Raw genomic sequence first — 21,135 nt, forward strand, 5'->3', positions numbered from 1 at the left:
GAGCCAGCTCATTGGCAAAGACTCTGATGTTGGGAAAGATTGAGGACAGGAGGAGAAGGGGGCAACAGAGGATGGGATAGTTAGGCAGAATCACTGACTCAATGGACATGAATTTGAAAAAAATCCAGGAGATAGTGAAGGACAGGGAAGCCTGGCATGCTGCAGTCCATGGGGCTGCAAAAAGTCAGACAAACCTTAGCAACTGAACAACAGCAAAGCGCACAGCTGAGAGTGCGCTGGGCCTATTTGTGAACACCCTGCCTCCCCTGGGAGCTTGAGAAATCCTCTGGGGAGTCCTTAACCCGCATCCAGCATGGGCCAGGTACAGAGTAAAAACCAAGCTCTGTCACGTGACACTCGCCCCAGGAGGGCTCGAGAAAAATCTGCTGACCAGAGAACAGTGAGCGCCTCTCCTCCACCCTGGGCTCACAGGAATGCCTGGCCTTGGCGCTCATAGCTGGAGTTCAGCTGGGGCGCATGGCCCCACCAGAGACATGAGCTGGGTGGTCTCCGTGTGGCCCCCAGGAGGAGCATCTGTTTATAATTGGCAGCCCCGGAAAGATCCAAGTCCCTGGGCAGGTCTTTGGCAGACCTGCTTGTGTCCCATGGGCCCCGGGTTTTGGAGCAAAGCAGTGCTGAGCTGGCTTCTCAGAAGGAAAGAAAAGACCCATTGGAGACCCCAAAGCGTGGCAGGGTGGGTAGGGGTGGGACGGTCACAATGTGAAGAGTACACAGCTCTCCTCCAAACTCAGCACTTCCAGCAGGAAGATGTGAACAAAAATCCAACCTGTGGCCAAATGAGAAGAAGCGAGCAGCAAAACCAAGTGTGTGATGCAGAGCAGGGTGCCAGCAAGGAGAGGCTGAGTGGCCATGCCTGTGGGCTGGCAGGTAGTATTTGAAACACTGACACACACTCCCAGTAGGTATGTATATAGAGCAAGTTACATTCTGAGTTTTCTGCTGTTTCACATCCCTCTCTATTTCCAAAAATAGACTTCTCTGATTTTTTTTAATTTTAAAATTTTATCTCATTTATTTATTTTTTGGCCACATGGCATGCAAGATCTTAGTTCCCAACCAGGGATCGAACTTGTGCCCCCTGCCATGGAAGTGCAAAGTCCTAACCACTGGACCACCAAGGAAGTCCTGAGACCTCTTTCTTGGGTAGAGGAGCCTAGAACATGGGCTCAGGAGCAAGATAGCCTGGGTTCAATTGTCTGATTTACCACCTACGCAAACCTGGAAAACCCACTTAACTTCTCTATAAATTAAAGTTGTAAAGCATCCACTTGGAAAGGTGGTTGGGAAGATGATGGAAGGACTTAATAAATGCTGGCTATTATTTTTATCATTGTTATTGCTCAGTCACCAAATCGTGTCCAACTCTTTTTGATGCCATGGACTGCAGCAGGCCAGGCTCCCCTGTCCTCCACAGTTGTCTGGAGTTTGCTCAGATTCCTATCCAATGAGTCAGTGATGCTATCTAACCATCTCATCCTCTGTTCCCCTTTCTCCTTTCTTCTTCTTCTTATTACTACTATTATTATTAACCCAGGAGCAGAAATAGATCCTCCTTGCTCCCAGAAGTATCCTTTATCCTCCACAAAGTTCCTCCCTGGTGGCTCAGATGGTAAAGAATCTGCCTGCAGTGGAGGAGACCAGGGTTCAATCCCTGGGTGGAGAACATCCCCTGGAGAATGGAATGGCACCTTATTCCAGTATTCTTGCCTGGAAAATTCCATGGGTGGAGGAGCCTGGAAACTACAGTCCATGGGGCTGCAAAGAGTTGTACATAACTGAGTACATGAGCAATGCATCCTCCAGGAAACTGGAGTCATGGGGTGATGGATACCTTTGTTATTGCTGTTCGGTTGCTCATTCGTGTCTGACTCTTTGCGACCCCATGGACTACAGCACCCCAGGCTTTCCTGTCCTTCGCCATCTCCCAGAGTTTGCTCAAACTCATGTCTATTGAGTCAGTGATGCCATCCAACCATCTCATCCTCTGTCATTCCCTTTTCCTCCTGCTCTCAATCTTTCCCAGCATCAGGGTCTTTTCCAATGAGTCAGGTCTTCAGGTAGCCAAAGTATCGGAGCTTCAGCTTCAGCATCAGTTCTTCCAATGAATATTTAGGACTAATTTCCTTAGGATTGATTGGTTTGGTCTCTTTGCTATCCAAGGGACTCTCAAGGGTCTTCTCCAATACCGCAGTTCAAAAACATCAATTCTTCGTCTTTTTTTATTGTCCAGCTCTCACATCTATACAAGACTACTGGAAAAACCGTAGCTTTGACTATATGGACCTCTGTGGGCAAAGTAATGTCTCTGTTTTTTAATATGCTGTCTATGTTCATCATTGCTTTTTTTTCCAAAGAGCAAGCGTCTTTTAATTTCATGGCTGCAGTCACTGTCCACTGCGATTTTGGAGCCCAAGAAAATAGTCTGTCAATGTTTCCACTGTTTCCCTGCCTATTTGCCATGAAGTGATGGGACCAGATGCCATGATCCTAGTTTTTGAGTGTTGAGTTTTAAGCCAGCTTTTTCATTCTCCTCTATCACCTTCACCAATAGGCTTGTTAATTCCTCTTCACTTCTGCCATAAGGGTGGTGTCATCTGCGTATCTGAGATTGTTGATATTTCTCCCTTCAAACTTGATTCCAGCTTGTGCTTCATCCAGCCCAGCATCTTGCATGATGTACTCTGCATATAAGTTAAATAAGTAGGGTGACAATATACAGCGTTGATGTACTCCTTTCCCAATGTGCAACTAGTCCATTGTCTCATGTAAGGTTCTAAATGTTGCTTCTTGACCTGCATACAGGTTTTGCAGGAGGCAGGTAAGGTGGTCTGGTATTCCCATCTCTTTAAGAATTTTCCACAGTTTGTTGTGATCCACACAGTCAAAGTATAATCATTGAAGCAGAAATAGATGTTTTTCTGGAATTTTCTTGCTTTTTCTATGATCCAAGGGATGTTGGTAATTTTATCTTTGGTTCCTCTGCCTTTTCTAAATCAAGCTTGAACATCTGGAATTTCTTGGTTCACATACTATTGAGGCCTAGCTTAAAGGATTTTGAGCATTACTTTGTTAGCTTGTGAAATGAGTGCCATTGTGTGGTAGCTGGAACATACTTTGGTATTGCCCTTCTTTGAAACTGGAATGAAAACTGACCTTTTCAGTCCTATGGCCACCTTTTTTACTCCTGAGTTTTCCAAATTTGCTGGCATATTGAGTACAGCACTTGAACAGCATCATCTCTTAGGATTTGAAATAGCTCAACTGGAATTCCATCACCTCCACTAGCTTTGTTCGTAGTGATGCTTCCTAAGGCCCATTTGACTTCACTTTGCAGGATGTCTGGCTCTAGATGAGTGATCACACCATTGTGGTTATCTGGGTCATGAAGATCTTTCTTTTATAGTTCTTCTGTGTATTCTTGCCACCTCTTCTTAATATCTTCTGCTTCTGTTAGGTCCATATAGTTTCTGTCCTTTATTGTGCCCATCTTTGCGTGAAAAATTCCCTTGGTATCTCTAACTTTCTTAAAGAGATCTCTAGTCTCTCCCATTCTATTGTTTTCCTCTATTTCTTTGCATTGATCTCTGAGGAAGCTTTTCTTATCTCTCTTTGCTATTCTCTGGAACTCTCCATTCAGATGGGTATATCTTTCCTTTTCTCCTTTGCCTTTAGCCTCTCTTCTTTTCTCAGCTATTTGTAAGGCCTCCTCAGACAACCATTTTGCCTTTAGCCTTTCTTTTTCTTGGGGATGGTCTTGATCACTGCCTCCTGTACAATGTTACGAACCTTCGTCCATAGTTCTTCAGGCGCTCTATCAGATCTAATCCCTTGAATCTATTTGTCACTTCCACTGTACAATCATAAGGGATTTGATTTAGGTCATACCTGAATGGCCTAGTGCTTTTCCCTATGTTCTTCAACTTAAGTCTGAATTTTGCAATAATAATAATGGTGGATGCCTATAAGACTCCATCTGGGGCTTCTTTGCCTCTTTGCCTCACCTGTGGACACAGCCTTGACCAGGGCTGAATCCCCAGATCTTAGAAAGTGCCCGTTCCCATCCTTCTGTCAGACTTAGAGGACCCTCCTGAGTCCACACCCCAAGGCCTAGGAAGGAGGAAACCAGCATCAAAAGCATCCAGCTGCAAAGCAGGCCGTGGGTCACCTGTTAGGAGGATTTCTTGAGAGGAAGGGTTTTCAAGCAGAGCTCTAGGGACCCTGGGGGTTCTAGTGAGGAGCTTCAGGGGTTGCTGATGGGTGGGGAGCTTGACAGAGTTCCAACCTGCCCCCTCATCATCCACCCTGCAGAGCAGTGGCACTTTCATTAGGCTTCCATAATAGCCATTTCCACAAAGATTCTGTTCCTAAAAAGAATAGAGTTTGAATGTTACCACTCTGGATTATAGCCATTTGCTCCCAGGATGGACTTTTTTTTTTTTTTAACTAGAAATGCACCCAGGTTGGAAGCCTCTAGCTCTCTCTTACTGGGACTGCCAGCCTGTCACTCCTGCTTCCCCAACAAGCCAGCAGCTTTTCTTCTTCCAAAAGGCAACCCTTCAAAATTGACAACAGAGATTGGGTAGCGCTTCCAGATGTCTCCTTCCTGGATTTCAAATTAATTAAATAATCTATTTTTGGTCACACCCTGAGGCATGCGCAACTTCCCTGACCAGGGATCGAACCAGTGCCTCCTATATTGGAAGACAGGAGTCTTAACCACTGGACTGCCAGGAAAGTCTCAGTTCCTGGACTTTCTTTCTGCCATTCCTCCTGGGAGCCCTGTTTCCAGACTCTACAAGCCCTGACTGCACCCTGCTCTTTAAGAGCGCTCGGGTTCATTACCTGTGTCCCACTGTTGATCTATGACCTTGGCAGGTCACCACTGGGCCTCTCTCTTAGGGACTTAGGCCAGAGCCTGCCTTCCCTTCCCGCTCCGGCAACGCTGAGCTCCCAGAGCAGGCCTCCCACGGAGTTGCGCGTGGTCGGATTGCACAGGCTTGTCCCCTGCCCAGGCCTGCAGAGAATGTTCTGGCTACTGCTGGCTCAGCTGTTGGAGAGGATTGTTTTGAAGCTCCTCAAATTAGATCGCCCAGCGGTGTCCTCCTCCCACAAGTCGCTGACCACAGCCTAGAGCCGGGCAGAGACTTCCTCCCGGCTGCGGTCCAGCCTGGAATGGGTCCCTTGGGAGGCACAGGGATGACCACGAGGGCTTGCACCAAGTTCAACACCTGCCTCGGTCTCTCACCTCACCCTCTGACAGCTCTGGGCGGGGAGGGGGGTGGGGGAGGGTGGTATTGTACCCATTTCATCCAGGAGAAAACCGAGGCACAGGGTTACAAGACCGGCTGTGCGATATAACCAAAGTTATTCAGCTGGTAGGAAGCTGAGCTAGAACTCCAACCTACACGCCCCATCCTGAGCCCTCCACCTCTGTCCTTCACCTGCAGGCACGAAGGGACCCCCTAAAAGGATGGGTCCAGTCACTGCACAGGTGTCACCAAGCACATCCAAGGGGTGAGGACTGGACGATGGGCAAAGAAGGAAAGATGCTGCCTTGTCCTGGGGTACAGTGCCTGGACTTGCTGAATGATGACAGTGATGATCCCCTCCCTGCTGTAAGGACACCGGGGGTCTTTAGAGGCTGAGATGGGAGAAGGGGACAGGAGCTGCTCCCCTGAGCATGGTGCCCAGGGCTGGTGGTTGGCAGCATCCTTGCTTCTGTCGCCTCCTCCACTGCCGCCACTCTGGGCTGAGCCCCATCATCCGTCACCTGGCTCACAGCCATGGCCCACAGAGGTCTCCCAGCTCTGACCTTTGCCCCAGTGCTCCCAACCCTGCCTCAGTCTATCTCAACACAGCAGCCAGAGAGATCCTTCCAGAACTGTCAGACCCTGTCACTCTGCTTATAACTCCCAGTGGCTCCCCCTCTCACCCAGAGTGAAATCTACAGTATTCACTATAGAACACTAGTTCACTAGTTTCACTGTAGTAAAATCTAGAGTGACCACAAGTCTCTCCTGCTCTGATGTGCCCCCACCTCTCTGTCCTCAGCTCTTCCCCTCAGAGCTGACTGGTCTCTACCACGTTGGTCTCTTTCCCTGCATGACCACCCAACTCACTTCTACTCCAGGACCTTTGCACCAGCTGTTCTCTGTGCTCTTCGCCTAAGTAGCCCTCTTCTCACGCCCTCTCTTCTTACAGATTCTGCTCAAGCATCTCTTTACATGAGGAACCTTCATGTAAAGTCCTCCTGACCCCCAAAGACTCACTCCCCAACACTACCTCTGCTTTTTAAAAATAGTTTTTTATTAATAGTCTTTATTTTTTAGAGCCTTGAGATTTCCTGCACACTCCTGCCTGCACATATGGACAGCCTCCTCCACCATCAACATTACTCACCAGAGGACACCTGCATTACAGGTGATGAACGCACACTGACACATTATTATCACCCAAAGTCCATAGATTATGTTAAGGTTCACGCTTGCTGTTTATTTTCTGAATTTTGGCAAATATATAATGATATGTATCCACCACTGTAGTATCAGAGACTGTAGCTTTGCTGCCCTAAAAATCCTCCAGGATTTCCTATCTTTCCCCCCAACCTCTGGCACCACTGATCTTTTTACTGTTTCTATAGTTTGGCCTTTTCCAGAATGGGATATAGTTGGAATCATCTAGGATGTAGCCCTTTCAGACTGGCCTCTTTCACTTAGTAATATGCACTTGTGGTTCCTCCATGTCTTTTCACAGCTTGATGGTTTATTTCTTTTTGATGGTTCATTTCTTTTCAGCACTGAATAATATGCCACTGTCTGAAGGCCCCACAGTTTATTTACTCATTCACCTACTGAAGGACTTCTTGGTTGCAAGGTTTGGCAATTAGGAATAAAGCTGCTATAAATATCCCTTGTGTATGTCCCCACTTTTTTAACTTGCCAGATCTCTTCTTTCTCAGTCCCTGAGACATATGATGTATGCCTCCACGTTGAATGCCTCATGTCCCTGAGGACAGAGGGCGCCCTTGTCAAAACCTAACACGGCCACCTGCCAAGAGCTACAGCTCAGAAACCAGGTGTGACAACTCAGTTAAGTCCCATCTCATCCCTGAGTGTAATTCTTGTGAACCTTTCTGGTTCTGAGACCACTGGGAAAATCTTCCAGGGAAACCATCTCCAAGACTGACTCTATGGGAAAGCTGAATAACATCTCACTTCCAGCCAGAAACCCAAGGGCTGTGCCTCCCCACTGTCTGCCCTCAGCCCACACATGGCAAAACTCAGAGAGGTGGGGAAACTCAGGCCAGAGTTACTGGTGGAAGCCCCATGACCATTGTCCCAGTTCCTCCACTTGGACTTCCTGATGGTGAATGCCAGGTGACCTTGGGGGTGCTGCCAAGAAGGGGAGAAGAGGGGCAGCATTTGCAGACCACTCTCCAACCCAGTGTATGTCTTCAGTATTACCGTCCTGAGAAATGGGGCCATATTTTCAGTGCTCAGGCAAGGGCAAGCCTGCCCTTGCAGGCTGTGCCGCCAGAAGTTTCAAGGCAACACTTGAGCCTGAACTCTGAAGCTCTTTCACTACTCCCCGTCTTGCCTCATTCACTCATTTGTGCTTTCACTCACTCATTCGAGGCATAGTTATTGGATTCCAGGCACTGTTGGAGGCTCCGGAGTACAGTAGGAAAGAAATTCACCCCACTCTCCTGGTGTTTGCTTTCAGGTGTGTATGGGGAACAAGGGGACCAAGAGACAATCAATGATGGACCATACAATATATAAAGGTGGCCAAAAGTAAAGGAAAGGAACAGGAAGCTTTGTAGGGGGGCTGGATAGAGTGATCATGCAGCAGGAAGAGTATTTAGCCAGCGATGGGGACAGGGTGGGGCTTCCCAGGTGGCTCAGTGGTAAAGAACCTGCCTGCCAATGCAGGAGACATAAGAGACATGGGTTTAATTCCTGGGTACGGAAGATACATGGCAACCCACTCCCGTATTGCCCGGATTATCCCATGGACAGAGGAGTCTGGCAGGCTACAGCCCATAGGGTCTCAAAAGAGTCGGACACAACTGAAAGTAACTTAGCATGCATGCAGGTAATGGGGACAGGGAGAGCCTGTCTGATAAGCTAACATCTGGGCAGAGACTTAAGGGAAGTGAATGAGAAGGTCACGCAGATATCGGGGGAAGGAGCATTCCAGGCAGAGGGAAAAGCCAGTGCAAAGGCCCTGGGGTAGGAATAAGCTTGGTGTGTTCAAGGGACAGCAAGGAGGCCAAGTGGAAGAGCTGAGTGGGAGACATGAGGCTGGGGCTTCCTAGTGAGGTGGTAAGTCCTTCAGAGGGTTGTGCACAGAAAATGGACAGCTCCACCTGGACTCTGGAACAAGTTTCCAGTGCAGCACTGGGGGTTTGGAATGGGATCGAGAACCAGGGCAGTGACCACAGCCAGGAGATGGATGGAGGTGAACGGGGCGGGGCTGGGGGCGGGGCGGGGGGGGCTGCTGCTTAGGTGAAGGTGATGGAGGAGGAGGATTCAGCAAGACTGCAGGTTTGGGCTGCCAGGAGAAGAGGGGTGCCCAGAAGACCCTAAAGGGTTTGACTTGAAAAAATGGAAGGGCAGGGTTGCCATGAATTGAGACCCCAGGCCTCCCTCTCCTGGGAAGGCCGGCTTTGGCAAGTCCCAGGTTCGGAGGAGGAAGAGAAAGATCCCCAGGTTCCTTCCGCTTCCAAAACACTCAGCTTAAGCAGGGGGAGGAGGGGGCGGTGACGGAGGAAACAGTTCCAGGTGGCCAGGCTCCTCAGGAAGAGGGTGCCTGGGGCGGGCCACACAGTCCAGCAACCCACCTAGCGTGCCCGGGGAAACACGCTAGTTTCCAATAACAAAGTGGTGGGCCGCCCCAGCCCGCTCCGCGCGCAGGGAGGCGGTCCGTGCTCACAGGATGGAGTGAGGGGGTGGCAGGAGGAGCCGCCGGGGGGAAACCTCAACAAATCTGGCAGGAAGCTCCAGGAAGTCCTTCTGAAAGTGGGCCCCGAGCCGGGCGGAGGGTGGGGCTGGGCTGGAGTCCCCCTAGGTGGGGATCGGGCTGGGCTCCCAGCAGGCGGACGGGGAAGGGGTGGAAAGGGGAAGGGAAGGGGCTGGGAGGTAGTTGGGGAGGGTGTGGGGCGGGGCTGCGCCGCGGAGGTGCTGGGGTGAGGAGGGGCTTCGCAGGTGGGGGCTCGGGAGGGTTAGAAGGGGCGTCGCGTTAGGATGGGGTTGGGGATACAGAAGGGGAAGGGGCAGGGGACAGTGGGGAAGAGAGTGGGGTTGGGGTCGCGGAGTGGATGGGGAGGGGGCGGGCGGGAGTCGGGACGTGGACCGGACGGGGCCAGGGCAGAGGGGGAGGGGCCAGGTTGGGGTCGCACGCGGTGGGGGCGGGGTAGGGAGAAGGTCCCCTCCCGCTCCAGGGACCGCCCGCGCTTCCTCCCTCCGGCGGAGCGGTAAACAAACGCCGTGATGTCACCCGCGCCGCTGACCTGCGGCTGAACCCGGAGCTGTAAATGAGATGCAAGGTGCCAGCAGCCTCCGGGCCGCGCGGCCTGCGAGCCACACACGCTCCTCCGCGCCGGCCCGAGGTTCCCCCAGCTGCACACACGGACAGGATGCTGCAAACGCCACCAGACATTGCAACACGCAGCCAGTCTGCTGGCCGCGGCGTGAACCTTACCGCCGCCTCCTCCGCCGCCCCCCGGCAGGCACCGGCCCAGCTGGAGCGCGGCCTCCCTCCTCCGGGGCACGCCTGGGGGCTGGCGGCTTCCACTCTTGTGGGGTCAGCTCTCCGCTAGGCACCCCATCGTCTGCCTCCCCAGGGGGCTTCCAGACCCGAGAGCTGGGCCTCGGGGGTCAACTTTGGGCTTTCTGCCCAACAGGTCGGGAAGTGCTTGCCTTTGCAAGTTCTCTGGGAAGCTCATTCCTTTTCTGCGAGGCCGGGGGCGCTGGAGGCCCCTTTTCCAGATGGAAGCCCATGCCCAAGTGTCCCCTGGCTGCCCACCAGCTTCTCCCTCACTCCACAGGGCGGGGGGGGCCACCCTTTCTTCCAGAGAGCTCCCCCAGAGCGGCCCTGGACTGCCTACTCTTGGCAGCCCCCTGTCTCTGAACTGCCCTTGGGAATGGAAATCCGCCTGGCTGGGGCCAGGAAGGCCAGTACTCTGTTCTGGAGTTGATTTGCTGTGTGACTTTGGAATGAGTCACTTGGCATCTCTGGGCTTCACCAAATCCCACTGGGGAAGTGGGGAGGTTTGAGACGGCCTCCCTCTGCTAGTGTGCGGAAGGTCAAAAGTGCAAGAAACCCTCACCAGGCTGCCAGGGCTGGTGAGAAGCCTCAGGTGCAGGGGCCTGGCCTGTTGAGAAGGTAGAGCTGCTCAGAGGGGCCAGCCCTCCCTGCTCCCAAACCCAGGCTTCCGCCTTCATTGTGAGAAGCTGGGGCTGTGGGACATACTGGTAAACAGTTTCCAGGGCCCAAGGAGCCTGCACACTGGCTCCCGTACATGGACCCCACTAACTCAAGTCCTTTAAGAAGCTGGGAGAACCTAAAATGAGCATAGATCTTTCAAAAGCACCCCAAGAACCCAGCTCCTAATGCCAGAGCCCATTCTAGCTTCTCTTTTTCTGAAGTTAATATTTGGGCTTCCCTGGTGGCTCAGCTGGCAAAGAATCCACCTGCAATGTGGGAGACCTGGGTTCAATCCCTGTGTTGGGAAGATCCTCTGGAGAAGGGAATGGCTACTCACTCCAGTATTCTGGTCTGGAGAATTCCATGGACTTGATAGCTAAATCCCTCTCGCTCGCATCACCCTGTTTTGTCTTTCCAGCATTCTGTCACTCTCTGAATGTTTAACAGTTATTTGCTTGCTTGCTTCGTCTATCCCCCTCCCCTGGTGCACACTCTACAGTGTAGGCTCACCAGGCACTCCCCCACCCCTGGCTTGGTCATCAGGTGCCTGGTGAATATGTGAGTGAATGAATGAAATCCTCTTGCCTCACGTGTGATATGGGCACTGACATCCCTGGAGGGGACCTTGGGAGGAATAACATTGACAGCCCAGGAGGTATGGCTATCATGAGGACCAATCACACCACTTGTTGGGCCTGAGTGAAAAAGGAAAGTGTGTGGCTGTCAGGTGAAAAAATTATTGAGAATTTCAAGATGGTGACAGCAGGGCGCTGACAAGTGCAGGGCCCTTGTGAGCCAGGGGTCATGTGTGACAGCTAGGGTCACACCCCAGAAGCCAACAGGGTGATCATACATAGAGAGCACTCAGAAGCAATGCCCAAGGTGGGGAGTGGGGAGGTGGGGGGACCGAATGCCAAGTCTTGGGCTTTCCACACCTTCCCTGGGCTGTAGGAAACACAATCCAATAGAGTTTCTCCTTGTTGCAGAATGGATGACACCTCCCACACAGACAGCTGACAACAGCTAGCTAATTGAGGGTTGTCTGTGCTCCCAATGGACCAAAAGCAGGCAATACGGAGGCATGTAGGATTTAGGGGCAATGGTAAGCATGTAACAGTCATTGCCTTGGTTAGCATTTAGTCAGGAGCTTCTCTAAAGTGCTACAGTGAGGCCCACAATCCAAAAAGCTCTAAAATCCTTTATCCCCACTTAATTAGACCCATACATTTAGGCAAGTCCACAAGGAGCCATGGACCTGAGCTGCTGGCCCACTTTAGAGATAAGGCACCAAGGTCCTGGCAATATCAAGGGCATGGCCAGGAAATGGCTGATCTGGGACCCTGGCATCACTTCTGGGAGCTGCTGGCGAAGGTGAGAATACAGCTGTTGTTTGGGGTAGAGAATGATGGCCTTTTTATGGGGGCAACTCTTTCAGCATCCCCTTTCTGACCCCAACCTGAAGCCTAGAGGCCCTTGAGCTGGTGTGTCCCAGGGAAGCCTCCAGCTAATTAAGCATTATTTATGGACTGGCCTCCTGAAGACAAGCTTTAAATTACTTGCAGGCTGTGCCAAGGTAACTGTCTATCCTACTGGCTATTAATTAGGAATCAGTTTAATCTCTGCTGGACGAAGGTCAAACACTATGGAGTTGACCCGGCTGGCTGGCGTCGCACTATCAGGCTGAGGATCTGGGCCTGGAGGGCTGGGGGACTCAGGGGAAGTGGCAGGACATTGCAACGGGAAATGACCTGGTCAGCACATCCTGCAAAGGCCAGGATGCTGAGAGCAAAGCCACGTGGGCCTCGGCCCAGGAAGCCAGGCAAGGTGGGGTTTCCCTTTAGCACCAGCCCTGCAGAAAAGTGGATTTCAGTGGTCCTCAGAGAGTGCCCCAGCCCTCCAACAGCAGAGAATTCTGCTGGGAATTCGGGCTTCCCTCACCTGCCTGGTCATGCAACCTGTAGAAAACCTCCTGTAGCTCCCTAATGCTCTCCTGGGGCTTCCTAGGTGGCTCCTTGGTAAAGAATCCACCTGCAAGGCAGGAGATGTGGATTTGACCCATGGGTCGGAAAGATCCCCTGGAGAAGGAAACGGCAACCCATTCCAATATTCTGGCCTGGAAAATCCCATGGACAGAGTAGCCTGGCGGGCTACAGTCCACGGGGTTGCAAAAGAGTCAGACACGACTTAGCAACTAAACAACAACAGTACTCTTCTAATCAAGTCCCGATTCCAGCCCATGGCCACCAGGCTCTATGAGCTCTGCCAGGCCAGACTCTCTAATCTCCCACTTTCCAGACATGCTCATCCCCTCAGCCTGGAATGTTCACCTTCCATGGCCTCCAGCTCAGTCTTGATGCCTCACCTTAGACCCTGATCCTAGCCACTGCCAGCATTCCTTCCCCAGAAGCCAGATCGCCTGGATATAGATCTCATGACTGTGTGTGCTGGTAAGCAAGTATTTAACCTCTGTGAGCCTTTGTTTTCTCATTTTTAAAATAGGGACACAGGACTTCCCTGGTGGTCCGGTGACTAAGACTCCACGCTCCCGATGCAGGGGGCCTGGGTTCCACCTCTGGTCAGGGAACTAGATCCCACATGCCGCAAGTAAGAGTTTTTACGCCACAACTGAAGACCTCGAGTGCTGCAACGAAGACCTAGCACAGCCAAATAAATAAATATTTTTTTTAATTAAAAAAAATAAAATAGGGACATAATTCCTCCCTCATTGAGTTGTTCTGAGGAGCAAATCAGATTGTTCCTGTAAACAACTTAATGTGTTGTTGTTTAGTTGCTAAGTTATGTTCAACTCTTTGCCACTCCATGGACTGTAGCCCCGCCAGGCTCCTCTGTCCATGGGATTTCCCAGGCAAGAATATTGGAGTGAGTTGTAGTTTCTTTCTGCAGGGGATCTTCCCAATCTAGTGATTGAACCTGTGTCTCTTGCATCGGCCAGTGGGTTCTTTACCGTCTGAGCCACCAGGGAAGCTCCACTTAGTGTGTAGGAAGAGTTTTATTAACAATGGCAAAGACTGATTGGAAACCCCTCCCTTTGCTCAGAGCTGCATCCCACTCCATCAAAGTGTCTGTCATGCCTCAGTGTCACTGAGAGCCACGGGTCCGTTCTCCCAGCTAGCCAGAAGAGGGACCTGTGCTTTTCCCCTGCGATGCCCACCCGGTCCCTGTGACCTAGGAGAGCCCCTTGCACACCCTTCCCCGCTGTCAAATCTACCCCCATAAGAAGCCTTCCAGGATGACCCACAGTTTTCTTTTCTGTGGAGCAGCTGCCAACCCAGCGTGGGGTCAGTTCAGATCCCATGTTGCCATTTTGTTCTCCAAGGACAAATCCCACAAATGACACTCTACTTCCCTAGCCACACTGCCAGCCTCTCTGTGTGCCTGGTGAGGGTGGATGGCACCTGGGAAAGAAGTTTGCATTCAGCAGGTATTCAGGGCATATCCAGCCAGTGTTTTCTGAGCCCCTGGCTGGCAACAGTCCCCTGGGAGGTTGGGACTAGCACTGTCATACAATAGATGAGAAAACCGGGGCTCAGAGAGTGTGGGCAGCCGAATAATGGCTTCCTCCAGGATGTCCAAGGCTTCCCAGGTGGCTCAGTGGTTAAGAATCTGTCTGCCGATGCACGCGACACAGGAGATGCAAGTTCAATCCCTGGGTCCGGAAGATGCCCTTGGAGAAGAAAATGGCAACCCATGCCAGTATTCTTCCCTGGGAAATTCCATGGACAGAGAAGCCTGGTGGGCTAGTCCATAGGGTTGCAAAATAGTTGGACATGACTGAGCAACTGAGCACACCAGGATTTGTTTTTTAGTCACTCAATTGTGTCTGAAACTCTTTGGGATCCCATAAACTGTAGCCTGTCAGGCTCTTCTGTCCATGGAATTCTCCAAACAAGAATACTAGAATGGGTTGCTATTTTCTTCTCCAGGGGATCTTTCCGACCCAGGGGTCGAACCCACATTTCCTGCGTTGGCAGGTGGATTCTTTTACCGTTGAGCCACCAGGGAAGCCCTGAGCATACCAGGATGCCCATATCCTAAACCCCAGCACCTGAGACTATGTTAACTTACACAGGAAAGGGAGATTTAAGGTTGCAGATGGAATTAAATATGCTAATCAACTGGCTTTAAAATAGAAAAACTGTCCTGGATTATCCAGGTGAGCTTGGTGTAATAACAAGGGGCCTGAGAAGTGGCAGAAGGACAGAAGAGAGAGGGAGATGTGACCACGGAAGCCGGGTTAGGGTGATGCAATCTTGACAGCTTTGAAGGTGGAGGAAGGGGCTATGAGCCAAGGAATGTGGGCAGCTTCTAGAAGCTGGAAGATGCCAGGACATGGATTCTTCACTCCAGCCTCCAGAAGGCACATAGCCCTGACACCTTGATTTTAGCCCATGAGACCACTGTTGGACTCCTGACCTCCAAAACCGCCAGAGAATGAATGTGATTTTTAAGCCACTGAGTGTATGGTGTGTTTAGCACAGCTGCGGGAAGCTCAGGCAGAGAGGTGGAGAGCCGAAGAGCTGGGTCTGAAACCGGAGTTTGTCTCCAAAGTCTGTGGGCTTCCAGTGGCATGGCAGCCCCTTCCTCGTGCTAACCTGTCAGCTTCACTTAAAACAAACCCTCTATTGGACTTCCCTGGTGCCTGGGAAATCCCATGGGCAGAGAAGCCTGGTGGGCTAGTCCACTGGGTGGTAAAAGAGTTGGACACAACTGGTTGCTCAGTGGTCGAGAATCTGCCTTGCAGTGCAGGGGACACGGGTTCAATCCCTGTTCTAGGAAGATTCCACATGCAGCTGCAACTAAGACCCAATACAGCTAAATAAATAAATATTTTAAAAAACAACAGCAACAGCAACCCTCTGTCATAAAGATATGCCCCAGAGGCTTTTGTAAAGGGTGCACAAGAGGGGTTGCAAGGAACAGTCAAACAGGAGCCATAGCCTCATCTTCATGACCAGGACTTTTCATACAGTATCTCATTGAAATCTCCTTTTATAGATGAAGAAACTGAGGCTCAGAGAGGTCTAATAACTTGCCTAGGGCCACTCAGCAAGTGAGTGAAAGAGCATGCATATGAATTTTGGTTTGTTGACTCCTGAGCTCAAAAGCTGAATCACAACTGTATACCAGCTCCTTAAAAAAGAAATAAAGCTAAACTTAGGTGCACACACATGTGCTCATGCACACACACACATACCTGCCAACCTGAAGGCTCAAGAGGCGGCCCCCAAACCAGCACAGCCAGTCAGGAGAAGGAGGAGGGCACAAGCTGTTCCCAGCCCACACTGCCCCGTGCCCCTGGCAGGAGGACCCCCACTGCCTCGCTGTGGGTTCACCAGAGAAGTGGCCTGGGGAAGTGAGGCAAGGCTGCCTCCTCTGCCAAGTGAGACATGAGGACATGGCATGCGGGAGTCAAGGGTGGCCTGACTCCACGTGGGTGTGTCTGGCAGGACTGCCTGCCTGCAGGAAGGTCACACTGCCCTTTGTGGTCATGCTGGCTCCAGCCCCAGCTCCCCATGATGACCTGGGATGGGGCCTGCGAGAGCTCAGGGCATGCTGGACTGGCCAGCTGAGCTTGACTCTGTCCCCTGGCCCCTGGGAGAGATCTAAAGGCACCCAGAGACTCCTTCCAACCTTGGAAGGACTCTGCATCAGAGAGCCGGCTTCTCACACCCAGGGCAGCATGAATAGTAACACTGACCTAGCAAAGGGGCCTCCTTTACTCTCCTGTCCAAGTGGCTTTACAACTTCCAGAAAAGGATACCAAGAAAGTTTGTTGACAACCTGCTGGACCACTGTAAGTGGCTGCTCAGAAGGCTTCTTTGAGGTACAAACTCCCTGAGAGCAGACAGGTTTCAGCTCAAGCCAGAAAAGTCTGTCCTGTCTTTTTTGTTGGTGAGTGTCAGTAAATGACCTGATAAGGTCTGCAGGACTGGTGGCTCAGTGGTCAAGAATCTGCCTGCAGTTCAGGGACACAGGTGACTCGGGTTCAGTCCCTGGGTCCGGAAGATCCCCTGGAGGAGGAAATGGCAACCCACTCCAGTATTCTTGCTGGAGAATTCCATGGACAGAGGAGCCAGGTGGGCGACAGTCCATGGGATCACACAGAGTTGGACATGACTGAACGACTTAGCATGTGTGTCAGTAAATGACCTGATAAGGTCTGCAGGACTAGACCTGGGAGGACTGGCTAAGAGACGCCTGGAGCTCCTGGACGTTTGTGCCTGAGATGAAAAATTGAATTGGTTCCTCCTTAAGAAGGAATACTAGACATCCACTCCTGATCCCCTTGTTCCTGGTAACAGCAGCCCCATGTCCCCCACAGAAGTCCATCTCTGCACTTACACGCTGTGGCTTGGCTGTTCCTCTAGCTCAGAGTCAGGCCCGAGACCCACAGCTGGCCAACCAGCGATTACACCATTGCCAGTGTTTGCTTCAGCCCAATCCAGCCACAATCAGAGAGACTCAACTCCTGGAGCCTGGAAAAGTTGGGAGGAAGATACTGATCTGCCTGCTCCACTGGGAGCTGAGGGGGTTTAAGGCAGCAAGGGGCAGATGTGAGCAGTCCCAGGGTGGGGAGGGCCTGCCTAAGGCGAGACTGAGTCTGGACAACACTGTTTGATCTCCGGGAGCCAGGCTTGTGCTCATATCCTTTAGACACATTTAAACTCCGAGCAGCTAAAAGCACACATTGCATGGACTCTGCTCAGGGCTCTCAATGCGATCTGTTCTGTAGAATGATTAACTGAGAGGCCACAAAACTCACTGGTTCAAGAGCAGACGCCCAGAGTTCAAATCCCACTTGGTCTGTCACAAGCTGTGTGATCCTGCTATGGACCCTCAGAATCTGGACCAGTGAAAAAGATGACAGGGCTTCCCTGTTGGTATAGTGGTTAAGAATCCACCTGCCAACGCAGGGGACATGGGTTTGATCCCTGGTCTGGGAAGAGTCCACATGCCTTGGCGCAACTAAGTCTGGTGCACCACAACCACTGAGCTCTAGAGCCTAGGAGCTGTATCTACTGAAGCCGCGTGCGCTGAAGTCCACGCTCTGTAACAAGAGAAGTCCCTGCTCACTGCAACTAGGGAAAGCCCGTTTGCAGTAACGAAGACCCAGTGTGGCCATAAATAAATAAAAACAAGGGGGGATACCAATAGAAAAAAGAAGACAGCACTGCCCACACTAGAGCTCACTGTGAGCAATAAATGACTTTATTACGTGTCAGGTGCTGACACACAGTAGGTCTCAGTAGACATGGATTCCCACTAGCTATGATGGATCAGTCATGCCTTCACTCAAGCAACAAAGGTTTATTAAGTGCCTACTGAGTCCCAGATACTGCCGGGTGCTCAGGACACTTAGGGAGTAAGAGGACACGTCCCCTGCCTCCCAAGGATCTCACAGCTTTTTGGAGAAGATACATGGCAACAAGCAGCCACAAGCATGGGGAGTTGCCATGGCAACCCATGACTTTGGCCTCACCGCAGCCCAACCCTGACCAATTGAGCTACTTGGACGCAGAGGTGAAGATGACTAATGGGGAAGCTGGGTGGCTGTCTGCGGAGTGGGCAGCCAGGACCAGAGCAGAGGGCCGGCCTTTGACCAGCCTCTGTGCCTGGACTGGAGAGGGGCCTGCATTGGACCAGCCCTTGAACATGAGGAAAGGGGCCTCTAGTATGAGGGACAATGCCAGGCCCTGAGCCCTCCCTGGGGAAGAGTGATTCATTCTTACTGACTTCTAGAAAGGGTCAAGAGCTAAAATTCCCAAGGGCTTCTGTGACAGGAGCAAATTTCTCCCTTTCCTGCAGACTCCCAGAACCAGGGTGAGTCTGGCCAGCGGGCTCTTTGCCTCTGTGACCAGCAGAGCACTTGGGCCAACAAGCCAGGGCTGGGGGTGTCCACTTTCTCTCCGCCCCCACGCCAACCAGAAGGAGCCATCATTTCTTGCAAAACCTCTGGTGCTGAGCTAGGAGGTTTACATATATTATTTCACGGAATCTTCATACTTTCGTTTTTCAGATGGGGGAAGCCCAGAGAGATGGTTATTGCCCAAGGTCACACAGCAGGTTGCTGGGAGGCTTCTGAGGATTTAAAGGATTAGGAACTGGCTCCCAGCAGCCCTGGCTAGCATCATGAATGGCAAGAGTGCTCTGGCCAGTGGGCTGGTCTCCACCACTTGAAAGACCTCAGCAGCCGTGACACTCCACGGGCCAGTCCTTGGCTTTGGGGCTGGAGTGGCCAAGTCGCATTCCCCCAGGCTGGGAGCTGCATGTGGGCTGGGTTCCCTTCGGAGGCTGGCTCAGTCCTGGTGGAGTAATTAGGGCTTCTAGCTCCTGGGTTGCTTAGTGGTGGCGTGGGGGACCTGGTTGAGGGCTGAGCAGGGCCTGGGGTTCCATGTGCCTCGGCGAGAAGAGGGAGCCCTCCCTTGAGGGGCAAAGGCACAAGCTAGAAAGAGCATGCTTCTTCACTTTGGAGTAAAGAACCAAAAGTTGAGGACCCAGTGAGATGACACATGGCAGATTCCCATTATACTGGAGTGGGTAGCTGTTCCCTACTCCAGGGGATCTTCTTAACCCAGGGATTGAACCCAGGTCTCCCACATTGCAGGTGGATTCCTTACCATCTGAGCCACCAGGGAAGCCCAAGAATACTAGAGTGGGTAGCCTATCCCTTCTCTAGCCAATCTTCCCGACTCAGGAATTGAACTGGGGTCTCCTGCATAGCAGGCAGATTCTTTACCAGCTGAGCTGCCAGTGAAGCTCCAAGTAAGGAGCAGCTAAGAGAAAAGACCCTGATGCTTGGAAAAATTGAAGGCAAAAGGAGATGGGAGAGGCAGAGGATGAGATGATTAGATAGCATCACCGACTCAATGGACATGAATCTGAGCAAACCTCGGGAAATAGTGAAGGACAGCGGAGCCTGGCATGCTGTAGTCCATGGGGGCGCAAAGAGTCAGGCAGGACTTAATGACTGAACAAGAGAAGTGTGTCCTAAGTAACTTCCTGGAATAGTTCCTTTCAAGCCTTATGTTTCCCTTCTAAGTAATGGCATCCTTTCAAGATACACACAAAAATCTCACACAGAATTCTAAGCTACAAGACCTAAGTGAAGCTGAGTGAGTTAAATGGAGATGAGGACCCCTGGGAACCCCATCTGCTCCACGTCCCATGGAGCCCCACCTTCTTGGAACCCCTTGGGTGCTTTCGAACCCAGTTTGAAAACTCGGTCCTAAAACCTCAGCTAGTGTTGGGGCCTGCCTTGAAGCTACTGGGGTTCAGACGGCCCAGAGCTCTGTAGAAGACGGAAATGCAGACAGGTATCTGTAAGCACTTCCCAGGAGTATGTTTCAATGTGGACAAAATAATCATATGGTTCATTGCTCAAAGCGCTTTCTTAGCCCCTTCCTTGAAAAGCTACTGAAAAGGGGTTTCAAGATCGATTTCCCCAAAACAGGATGTGGCCAACAGAGTCAGGAAAGCTTGAGCCCAGTGACCTTTGCCAGGCTGACTCTTGTTGGCATTAAGTATTACCAGGCCACAAATCTGTATTGTCCACTCTGGCTTGATCTTGGCTTTGGGTCGCAGTACTCCAGTCTCTTGCCTCTGACATAGGCTCCAGTTCTGGCCCTGAATCAGAGCCTCAAGTTGTTGGATGGGTTTTGATTGGATCCAGTCCAGAGCTTCTTAACCTGGTGTCTGGGACAGGCATCAGGGGGACCCAATGATCTCTTAAAAGTATAAAAATCTGTCTCTTTGTGCATTCTTCTTCAGACTGGGTTTATGTTACTTTCTCCAGCTCCTCAAAGGGCTCCACAACCAGCAAAAAATTAAGACTTACTGCAAACCCTTTAGTTTCCACCTCCTTCGAGAAGTCTTCTGAGATTTCCTTAATTTACAGTGATTTTTCCCTTGTCTGATTATCAAAGCTCAAGGTCACTTGGGAGGATCCAGCTGAGTGACCTCGAGTTTAGATGGAAGGAGCTGGCACTCACTCATTCCTCAAAGTTGGCTTCCAGCTAGAGGTGCCACCCTGGTTGTAAATGAATGAAATACAACTATGCTGTTTTCCTGCTTATCAGTTACTTGTTCAAAGCAAACCCTGATAACCAAAGACTACCTTAATCCTTTGGCAAGTAACCCTCTTATTGTATGCAAATACTGCTGCTCAGTGCTTAAAAAAAATGTTTTGGTGAGGTCAAACTTAAGTACATCCTGTTGACTCCTGGACTGCTCATCAATTCTCTTTCCAGAACCCTCTGTGTACTAGGTAGTTCCCATTATTAAACAGCTTGTCTCTTGACCTCTCCATAACCCTGACTGGGGTGGGCTGGGCCAGGCTGATAATATTTGATCCAGAGGGAAAGGGCCTAGTGTTGAAGCTAAAATCCTGGGTTTGAAATCTGCCTTAGGCCAACCATCCAGGGCAACTCACTTCACTTGCATCTTAGAAATGGTCTGCTGATGGCCACTGTGGAAAACAGGATGGAGGTTTCCCAAAAAACAGAAAATAGAACTACCCTATCAGCCAGCAATTCCCCTCTTGGGTATACATCTGGGAAAAAAAATATCAAGGACACTAATTTAAAAAAGAACATGCACCCCAATGTTCATAGGAGTGTTATTTACAATTGCCATGATACAGAAGCAACCTGAGTGTCCATGAACAGA

The 21,135-nt window shown here is 51.1% G+C and overlaps 1 protein-coding gene across 2 annotated transcripts in view; it reads right to left on the reverse strand.

The window, feature by feature from the left end:
- DHRS3 (dehydrogenase/reductase 3) overlaps positions 1-21,135 on the reverse strand; it is a 50,444-nt gene that overhangs the window by 18,337 nt on the left and 10,972 nt on the right. The window contains exon 1 of one of the 2 annotated variants that reach the window (XM_040263476.1): positions 15,665-15,681. The exons of the other annotated variant lie outside the window; for it this stretch is intronic. The gene's annotated coding sequence lies outside the window, so the exon portion shown is untranslated. Of the gene's footprint in view, positions 1-15,664; positions 15,682-21,135 lie in introns of those variants that run through there. 2 annotated transcript variants of the gene reach the window in all.

This window comes from Oryx dammah, unplaced genomic scaffold (genome assembly GCF_014754425.2).
Source record: "Oryx dammah isolate SB20612 unplaced genomic scaffold, SCBI_Odam_1.1 HiC_scaffold_21, whole genome shotgun sequence".
NCBI classification, from domain to species: Eukaryota; Metazoa; Chordata; class Mammalia; order Artiodactyla; family Bovidae; genus Oryx; species Oryx dammah.